Source organism: Echinops telfairi, unplaced genomic scaffold, assembly GCF_000313985.2.
Source record: "Echinops telfairi isolate 266 unplaced genomic scaffold, ASM31398v2 ScPeMD7_9;HRSCAF=40, whole genome shotgun sequence".
NCBI lineage: Eukaryota > Metazoa > Chordata > Mammalia > Afrosoricida > Tenrecidae > Echinops > Echinops telfairi.
Window position 1 is genome coordinate 55982864 of NW_022103906.1, and position 10036 is coordinate 55992899.

At 42.6% G+C, this 10036-nt stretch overlaps 1 pseudogene; it reads right to left on the reverse strand.

Moving 5' to 3' along the window:
* Positions 1 to 563: 563 nt before the first annotated feature.
* Positions 564 to 1086, reverse strand: LOC101650791 (annotated as a pseudogene).
* Positions 1087 to 10036: the final 8950 nt, after the last annotated feature.

Here is a 10036-nt window from a genome sequence, read left to right on the forward strand (position 1 = left end):
CCGGGTGCATTAGATATTGAGAGGAAACCCTATGAATTGGAATGTTTGTTCTTATGAGTCGGAATCGACTTGATGACAATGGGCTTGGATATTATTAAGCTAAGGATGGAGTCATGAGTTGTTTTTTTTTAAAAAACATTTGAAATAAAAACAAATTTGCCACAGTAAAATAACTATCACAGTGGATTCCAGAAATTGCCCGATTTATTTTTAAAACATAATGGTGTTTTATTTAAAATTACATTTCTTTAAATGTCAAGTTTTCTTTGGAAAATTTATACAAATATTAAATTTTAAAATGTTAAATTTGAGAACTTAGTTTACACTTAAGTAACCATGAGGGGTTATGCAACAGAGTACTCTAAATTGATGCTCCCTAGGGTACCTTCCTCTACCCCCTGTTGGTGTATACCTTCCCCTTAGAATATATGAAACACCTTTTAAGCAGGTTGTTACTTGCTTGTCACAGATAATTCTTGGGTGGAAAAACTATGAAGTAAGCACCTATAAAGTCTTCTGTTACAGTGGAGCAGTTTATCATCTAACCTATCGCGGTTATCAGCTCAGTCAGGCAGTTTCCGGTTCTCTTCCGACACAGCTGACGGCAACTCCTAGCGCACCAGCTGGCTACAGTTTCCCACTTCTTCATCAGCAGCTGCGTTCGAAACAGGTCATTCTTTGATCGATATAGTTTGACTAGTTGTAGCCTCTGAAGAAAGGCTTCTTTCTCTTGAGCCTGCTTCACCAAGGCTGCTTTCTTCCTATACTCCTCCTTGGTGGAGAAGGTTCTCCTTGACAAAATCGTTTTGGCGAGCTCTGCTTGACCCACCATCGAGTGACTTGGAGTCACGGGCACTGATAGTCTAGAAAGTGTTTTTCAAATATTGACTCCCTTCACATTCACTGCCTCTGTGCTTAAAACTTCCTTGAAATTCCAAACAGTTTCCATCTGTGGAAGAGATTGATTTCTCTGAAAAACTCTCATTTCTTTCGTCATCCTCTACTTTACGACGTGTTCCCATGCTGTAACAGTAATGGAATGATGGTCTTGTTTTCCTTAATCGTTGTTCTTAGCGCTGCACTCATAGGCTCCCGCCGTCCTGCCCAGGGCATCCATCAGCCATGAGGTTTTGATAGCTGCCCCTGGATTATGCCACGCTATTGAGCGTAAGAACTGGACTCTAAGAAGGTCCTTTATTTGGGGGAGGCGGTCAGATGGTGGTGAGAGTCATCTTTGAATATTGTGCTATAAATAATTCACAGCATCCTGACAAAAAATGGTACCTTTTACATATCCTTTAAAGCCGTTAGTTAGGATCTGTAGAACTTCTCTACGAAGTATCAAAAGCAGTGTGGGTTGTTGAAGTGCCCTGAAGTCGTACCTCAAGTGGATACATTTTACTGAAAGGAGGATAAGAACCAGTCTCTTCCTTATTGTCACACTTTTAGTTATTTTATAACAGCCAATTCATAAATTAATGTGTACTCTAATCTTCCACAAGACCTCCTTAGAGTATTGAGAAGCAAGGATATTACTTTGAGGATCAAGGCGTGTCTGACCCAAGTCATGGTATTGTAGACATGTGAAATTCTGACATTGAATAAAGAGGACTGAAGAAAACTCAATGCATTTGAATTGAAGTGCTGGAGAAGAATATTGAAAGTACCAAGGAGGGCTAAAAGGAAAAATAGATCTCTTTTGAAAGAAGTACAACCACAGCGCTCCTTAGAGGCAAAGTTGGTGACACTTCATTTTACATATACTGGAAATGTTCTTAGGAGAGACCAGCCCCTGGAGGAGGACATGATGCTTGGCAAAGAAGAAGGGCAGAAAAAAATAGGAAGGCCCTCAAGGAGATGGACTGACACAGTGTTTGCAACAATGGGCTCAAGCATAGGAACAATTGTGAGAATGGTGCAGGACCTCACAGTGTTTCTTTCTGTTGTGCATAAGGTCTCTATGGGTTGGACCTGACCTTATGGCACCTGATACCAATAATAATCTTCCAAATAAGCTGTCACATTTTCATGGAGCTCTGTCTACAGGCTGTGGCCTACCTTTCTACTGTGTGGGAATTACTCACAATAAGAGCAATTGCCAAGGATTCATGTCGGCATGGTGAATGATGTGTCGGACTGCTAATTGCAAGGTTGGTGGTTCAAACTCCCCAGGACTGGCTCTTTAACCACCGTAAGGTTTGATACTACAAACGTCTCTCTGTCTGAGGCTGTCTATTCCCATAAAAATTTAGTCTCAGAAATCCTATGAAAGGCTGCTGTGAGTTGGAATCTACTCAGTGGCATTGGGCTTAGTTTGTTTGAGAGTAATCACCGCATACTAAACTTGTGGGTTACATGCTGGACTGGCAACCACAAGGGCATCAATGTGGACATATGAACTGTTCCTGGGAAGAAAGATGAGTTACAACTTCAGAAACCCATGGGGGTAGTTCTACTCTCCTACAGGGTTGCTATGAGTCAGAACTGATTTGATGGCAATGAGATTTCTGGAGGGTGGTGGTGGTACATAGGCTGCAGAATCAGATGATGATCCTACTAACACCTATCTCTTTAATATGACTCCTCAGTTCACTAATCTTCAATTCAGTAATCTACTTAGAATATTGTTGATCTAGCCTGGAGTCACAACATGAGGATATAATGACCCCCTAAGACTCATGCCACAGTAAATTCAAGAGGAAATACTTTCCCCTGCTTTGTGGTTAAGCTCTCCTTTTAATATCCTCCATTTTGAGGGTAATAAAAAATTCCTTAATTCACGTTATCCAGTGCAGATTATGTTACTTCCTTGTAAGATATCAGAAAGGAAGACATGAGCTCCGAATTTGTTTTGTTTGCCATCCTATGCTGTCCTGTGTACAGAACAAGTGTCCTGTGTGGGTTTTATCAATGGAGTTCCCGCTGGCTGCCAGTTCGATTTGGTCATTGGGAACCCACATGAGAGACCCAACGAAAGAGGCACGTGAAGTCAAAGTATTTATTTCTGTAGTTCCCACGGTGAGGTTACTTTAGACTGGCTGTGTCCCTCCCTGGCAAGTTACTGCCTTACCAAGGGAGTTTTTTTTCTTTTTCTTCTTGGGTTCTAGTAACCAGTTGTCTCTCTGATCCCTTCAGACTGTTAGAATGTAAGCAGCCACCAGCTCCAGGATGCTGTACTATCATTTGTGATTCCCTTTCACCAGTGGTTCTCACACTTTTAAGTCATAGCGCAATCACCTGAAGGGCTCATTAAAGCAGCTTGCTGAGCCCCACCCCTAGAGTTTCAGACTCAGTAGGTGTGGGGTGAGGTCCAATCCTTTGCATGTTTAATGGTTCTCAGAGGATGCTGGTCGCAGAAGATGCTGGTGTTTGCCTGCAGGGTACCGCACTGGGACAAGCACTGCTCTATACTGACACCATTGTTTACAAGGAATATAGACAGAGAGTGGATGGCAGAAGCTGCCAGGAAACCACTCCCACCATTGCCAACAGCTGGTTTGAGAGAGATAATTAATAGGCCTGCTTGTATCAGTCAGATCCCAACTGGAAACAGATGGCACCCTTCAAATAGGGCAATTCCAGAGAATGAGCAAACCTTTCTAGGCCTTGGATTTTGTACAAAAGACCTCTAAGCACACGCACACTCATGCAAATCAGCTACCAGGAGCTGCAGTGAAATGACCCCCATTTGCACTCCAGTTAGGAGCCCCAGTCTAGCTGTCCTCTCTGAACTGTTTGCTTCCCCACCTGCCCCAACCTCGAGGAGCACCTGGTGGCTTTGCTGTATCCATCTCACTAGTTCATCTTTACTCCGCGCAGGAATTTCTTGGTTACGTGGCTCATAGCATAGCATTTTGTGATGGATTGGAGTTTTTACCCAAGCGGTCCTGATAGCCCTCTTTCTGATCTTTGGCCCACTTTGTTCCTACCTACGACAGCAACTATTCCCACTTTAACACATATGCAGATGGGGTCCCTGCTTTCTATATCTTGAGACTAGGGAACTTCATCTCACGTACTTTGAACATGTTATCCGGAGAGGCCTGTTCCTGGAGAAGGACATCATGCTTGGTAAAATGGAGAGGCAGTGAAAAGAGGAAGGCCCTCAATGAGATGGATTGACACAGTGGCTGCCACAATGGGCTCAAACACAGCAGCAGTCGTGATGATGGTGCAGGACTGGGCAGTGTTTCGTTCTGTCATACACAAGGGCACTGTGAGTTGGCACCAACTAGATGGCATCTAACAACATGAGTTCTCATCCTTTCTACCTTCACTCCCCTGGCTCCCCCTCACTACATTTCTTCAGACATCTGTCGAAGGGTTAACACAGACACAGTGATGACCTTCAATATGTGGCCCTATCTAATGTATTCCAGCACCTTCTTCCTTTCTATGCTCTTTGTGGCATTTTGATATCAACTATTTTACTAGTACTATGTGAAGAGAAGGAATTTTGTGAAATAAGTGTAAGCTTCCAAACCAAACCAAACTCATTGTCATGGAATCAATTTCGACTCGCAGTAACCCTACAGGACTCAGGAGAACTGCCCTTGTGGGTTTAACTCTATCAGAGTAGAAAGCCTCATCTTTATCCCAACGAGCAGCTGATGGTTTCAAACTGCTGACCTTGAGGTTAGCAACCCAGGGCTCCTAACTGTAAGGTAGTAAAGATATCTGTCTCACAACTAGACTATTCCTGTACCTGAGTATACTACCCCCATCTATTCCCTGGACTGCTCATGTAACTTCTATCCTGAATTCTATTTATGTTTCTTTATGCAACATACCATTCAGTTTTGAGTAAGTTTTCTATTTTTATTGCTCATTTTATACTATTTTCCTAAAATTCATCCATATTAATGCATTTAGCAGTAGATCATTTCACTGTGTAAATATGCTGCAATTTATTTATTTGCTCTCCTGTTGATGGATATTTGTGTTTTCTAACTTCTTTGTTGTTATAAGCACTACTGTTAGGAATTTTCTTAAAAGTAGTTCATGGTGTACATTTTTTAGAGACCCTCTTACGTTAGTAAATCTGGTAGAATTGCTTGATTGTAGAATATGTGCTGATTCCTTTTTTCAAAACAATGCCAAATTGTTTTCCAAAGTAGTCACATCAGTTTACAATACCAATAATACTAAGGAGAGGTCTTGTTCATTCATATCATTTATATACGACCTCTGACATGAATAGACATCTTACTTTTTGAAAATATGGTCTGTGTAAAATGGTCTTACGTTGAGGTTTTAGCCTTCTTTATTAATAAGATTATGTCTTATGTACACTTGCCATCCATATTTCCTCTACTTGACTCATGTGTTCATGACGTCATCTATTTTTCTTTTGTGTCTTTTCTTGTTTAGTTTAGAAGACTTCTTTATATTTCTGGATAGCTATTTTTATTTTTTAAAGTATACTTGCTAAGTGATTGTTATTCCAGTCTGTGACTTATACTTTGTTTCAATATTTTAATTATAGCTGTTAATTACGTTAATGGTGTTAGCTATTATTGTTAACAATACATTTTCAAATAAGCAGTATACACCTACTTTATTCTTGTTCATAGTTATTTTGGCTATTCTTAGTTCTGTGTTTTTATATTTTAAAATCATTTTCTTACTTCCTACCTACCAAAATGTCTGCCTGAATTTTGATGGGGGTTTGCTAAAGCTTGTATTAGTTTTCCATTGCCACTTCAGTCAATTTCCACAAACTTGGAGGCTTAAAACAACAGAACTGTATTATTTTAGTTCTGGAGATCAGAGATGAGAACTGGATTCCCACGGGAGGCATCAGGAGAGAATGGTTCCTTGTCCTTTCCACCCACTAGATGCTGCCTACATTCCTTGACTCCTGGCCTCATCTTTTGTCTTCTAAACCAAGGGTGGGGAATGTCCAGCCCTTGGCCGGTATAAATCCCATAAGACCATAAAAATGATCAGCTAACACCACACTCCTTACCAAAGAGAAGCTGTTCCAGCCATCCTATTATGGGTGATTTAATTAAATGTCTCACCAGTATGGCCTGAAAATGTTATAAAGATCCAAATTGCCCTTGGCAGATAAAAAGTTCCCCACTTCCAAGCGAAGAGCACAGCATCTTCATATCTGTCTTTCTCTTTGACTTCAGTGCCTGTTCTCATATTACCTTCTATCACCTCATGGTACAGTGGTTAAAGTGTTTGGCTGCTGACTGAAAGGCATTCTGGAAAACGAAGTGACAGTTTGCTTCAGTAACTATGTCCATGGAAACCCTATGGGGCAGTTCTATTTTGCCCTGTAAGATTGCAATGAGTCAGAATTCAACTCTGTCATGCCTTTCTCTTTCAAAGACCATTTTAATCATATTGGGCTTAATATAATTATAGTTCTACTGTGTCCTATAGGATTGCTAGGGGTCACACTTTGACGAGCCAGCAATAGAGTTATCATTCTGACTCTCTTGTCTTCCTCTTCTAAGGACCTTTGCAATTCTGTTGGGCCCCTCCAAATGATCCAGGAATGCCCAATAATAAGCATTTCTAAAAAAAATGCGTGGACTAAATCGACGGCTCCCAATTCTGAATTCATTTTAGAATCACTAGTAGAAACACTCAGATCAACTGAATCAGAATCTCTGAACCACTCTCAGGACTTTTTGTTTTGTTTTGTTTTAGGATTTATTATTTTTAAAGATTCCCCCACTGACCAGGTTTGAGAATGCTCGACGATATGATCGGAAGGGTTCTTCTTGACTAGGGAGAAAGGAACCGATGAATTCACAAGTCTAAGCAGTCATCATTGACCCAACCATGTGGGCTAGGATTTCCATTGAACCCCATGGCAACCCTGCAGACATGTATTATCACGGATTACATCATGACACCTCCAAGAGTGTTAGCATGTAATTCCTGTAACTGAGGATTACTCTGTTGTGTTAATTAGATGATACCCAAGTAGGGTAGGTTCATAAATCTAATCACTGAATTACAAAATGGGCAGATTAGAAACAGAGAATCACACACAAGGAAAGACAGTGGCCATGTGACGATGGCACACATAGCAAGGAACCAAGGCCAAGATTAACACTACCTAAACTCGTCATTGCTGTGAGGCAAGGCTTCCCTCATAGCACGTCCGTTACAGAGTGGGAGGTAACTAAGCTGTACATAACTGGGAGTCATATCCAGTTTGTCACCTCTCTAAAGACAATTCTCTGTGCTATCTGCTTCAAACTGGTTCATTTTGGTTTGAGAATTTGCATGTCCACTGCAGCTATACTGAAGCAGAATAAACCCCAAACCAAACTCACTGCCATTAAGACAATGTTGACTCATCGCGACCCTAGAGGACAGGGTTCAAGTGCGCCTGTGAGTTTCTGAGACTGTATCCCTTTTGGGAGGGGAGTAGAAAGCCCCATCCTTCTCCGGTGGAGTGGCTGGTGGTTTTGAACTGCTTATCTTCAGTGTGAAGTTCAAACATGTAACCAGGGCCCCTTGTGAAGCAGAATAGATATTTAAAAAAGAATCACCACAGGACTTGTGATCTGAGTCACCTACGGATTCGTGAAATGTAGGTTGTGATTCATCCTTTGGGGTAGAAATGCAAATTCTCAGCGGGGGGCTGAACCCGAATGGAGTCTTGGTTGGTTTAGGCTTTAACCTCTACAAGGACAATGGCGGCACAGTCGCACACACGGTATCCTGAGAGAGAACGTCTTGTGGATCTCCTGGTTCTCCTCCTCTCGCTGTTGCTAGCTATTGGCAAGCTGGCCCCGAGTCACAGGTTACTTCATGCAGAACAAAATGCTTCCTGGGCCGGGGCCATTCCCATGATCCACTGGGGATCAGACCATTATGATCCACAGGGATTTCTCTCTCTGACAGATTTTTGGAATCTTTCTCAATGTGCCTTAGTCTATAAGTTCCACTGATAGAGCAACATGTAAGCATTGCTGGGATCTTTTGTTATCTTTTGTTCCTCAGTAGATTCCAACTCAGAGAGACTTTATAGGGCAAAGTAGAATTGCTCCATAGGGTTTCTGAAGCTATAAGTCTTTACTAATTCATCTTTCTCTCAAGGTACAATTGGTGGGCTTAAACAGCCGACCTTTTGATTAGCAGCACAGTGCTTAGTCCACTGTGTCACAAAGAACTTATTACTTTTTCAGAACAGAGGATATTTTACCCAGAAGTCTCAAGCAAACTTCCATGAATAGCTCCTTGGTCTGAATTTGTCCACACGTGCATGTACAGAACTAATGCAATGGGCTGGTATAGATCATGTTAGAGAAAGGGGCTTGGGGGAGGCAGGAGGAACTTCTGTCATGACATCTTATTTCTCAAATGAGATCCTCCTAATTTCTATGTCCTAGCTTGTCATACTGCAGTGATCTACACGTTGCCGTGACACTAGATGCCACGTCAGCAGGATCACTCATGGTGGACATGCTTTAGGGGAGCTTCAGATTGAAAGAGGGAAAAAGAAAGGCCTTTGTATTTACAAAAACTAGCCCAGGAAAGGAGCCCTGGTTCCGAGCTGGGCTGTGATTCGCAAAGCCTGGTTTGAAACCAGCAGCGGCTCCCATGGGAGAAAGATGGGGCTTTCTACAGTGACAGCCTCAGAGACTCACAGGGACAGTTCTACCCTGACCTATAAGGTTGCTATGAGTTGGCAGCAACTCAGTGGCAGTGAGGCTTTTGTTGTTGTTTTTTGAGCCTATGAAAACCTTATAGATTACAATATAAGCTCTCCTTCTGGCTTGTTTTAGAAAGAGATGTAACCGAGAGGGATCAATCGGCCAAGGAGAACATTGTGGTTGGTGAATTAGAGGCCCAACAATGGCCTGGAGATCCTGGGTGGGATGGATTGGCCCAGTAGCTGCAGTGATGATTTCTAGTATGCTGGCATCTTGAGGGTGTTCTGTGCTGCTGTACGTAAGGTGAGAATCAACCCAAACTGGAAGCTACCTCGGTTCTATGTCGAATTAGCCTTTATGGGTAAACATTCTACCAGAAAATGGAAAAGCAGTTGGAGCGAGGAGTCTATCGATAGTGAAGCTACTGCATGGCAAAACTACTTGCTGTGCTAGTGAGCGCAAGGGCAAGAGAGCGGGAGAATGAGGGGGATACCGAGACACTCGGTTTTCATACCAGGAAAAGGAAAAGGGAGGCACAGACGGAAACGTTGATCATGAAGTTCTGTGAGATAGCTCTTGTCAGGAATCATCGAAAATCATTGCGGTGTATTTGGGTGCTGTCCAGATGAAAAGAGTTAAAATTCTGAAGTGAAGAATTCCAGACAAGAATTCTGAATGGAAAAGAAATGTGTTTACAGGTAATGAATGTATTACAGGTATATTCCTAAACACACACAATCAGCGATGCACCTGGCCAGGATTACGGGACTCGAATTGAAGCAGTCTTACTCAGTGTAGGAAAGAAGACCTGGTGGCCCAGTGGTTAAAGTGTGAGGCTGCTAACCACAAGGTTGGCTGATTGAGCCCACTAGTGGCTTTGTTAGGTTTCTGGGATGGTCTTCCCCAGTTGTTTCTCAACGCCAAAACTCTCATGGGGCAGAAGCACTTTTCTAAGTCCAAGTAACGTTTCTGAGGGAAAGATAGTGCCACTATCCCTGGAAAGTGTGCAAGCCCGCAGTGTGTGTTTGTGTGTGTGAGAAAGAATTCGTGACCCAAAATGGCCACTCCAGGGAAGCATGTGAAAACCACTTGGAAAAATGGCCGGAAAGAGGCCACCCAGAACTGAGAGAGCGTCTGCTCTTGGTCTCTGCTTCCTATCCCCTCGGACCCTCACTTGTTCTTCGTGGCTGAGTTTGGGCATCTGTACGACTCAGTGTTGCTGGTTCCTAGTGTGCTTGCCCAGGGGCCCTTCATCTGCATGCGCAGGTGGCCTTCATCTGTGCACGCCCAGTTTTGAATCTTCCCCATAGGTGTCTAATGGGGGTCTGCTTTCGTTCAAACCCTTTTATGGTGGCATGGCCGGCTAATTTGCATTTAGTATAGGCATTTGTTGGAGTTAACCCCCTCTGTCT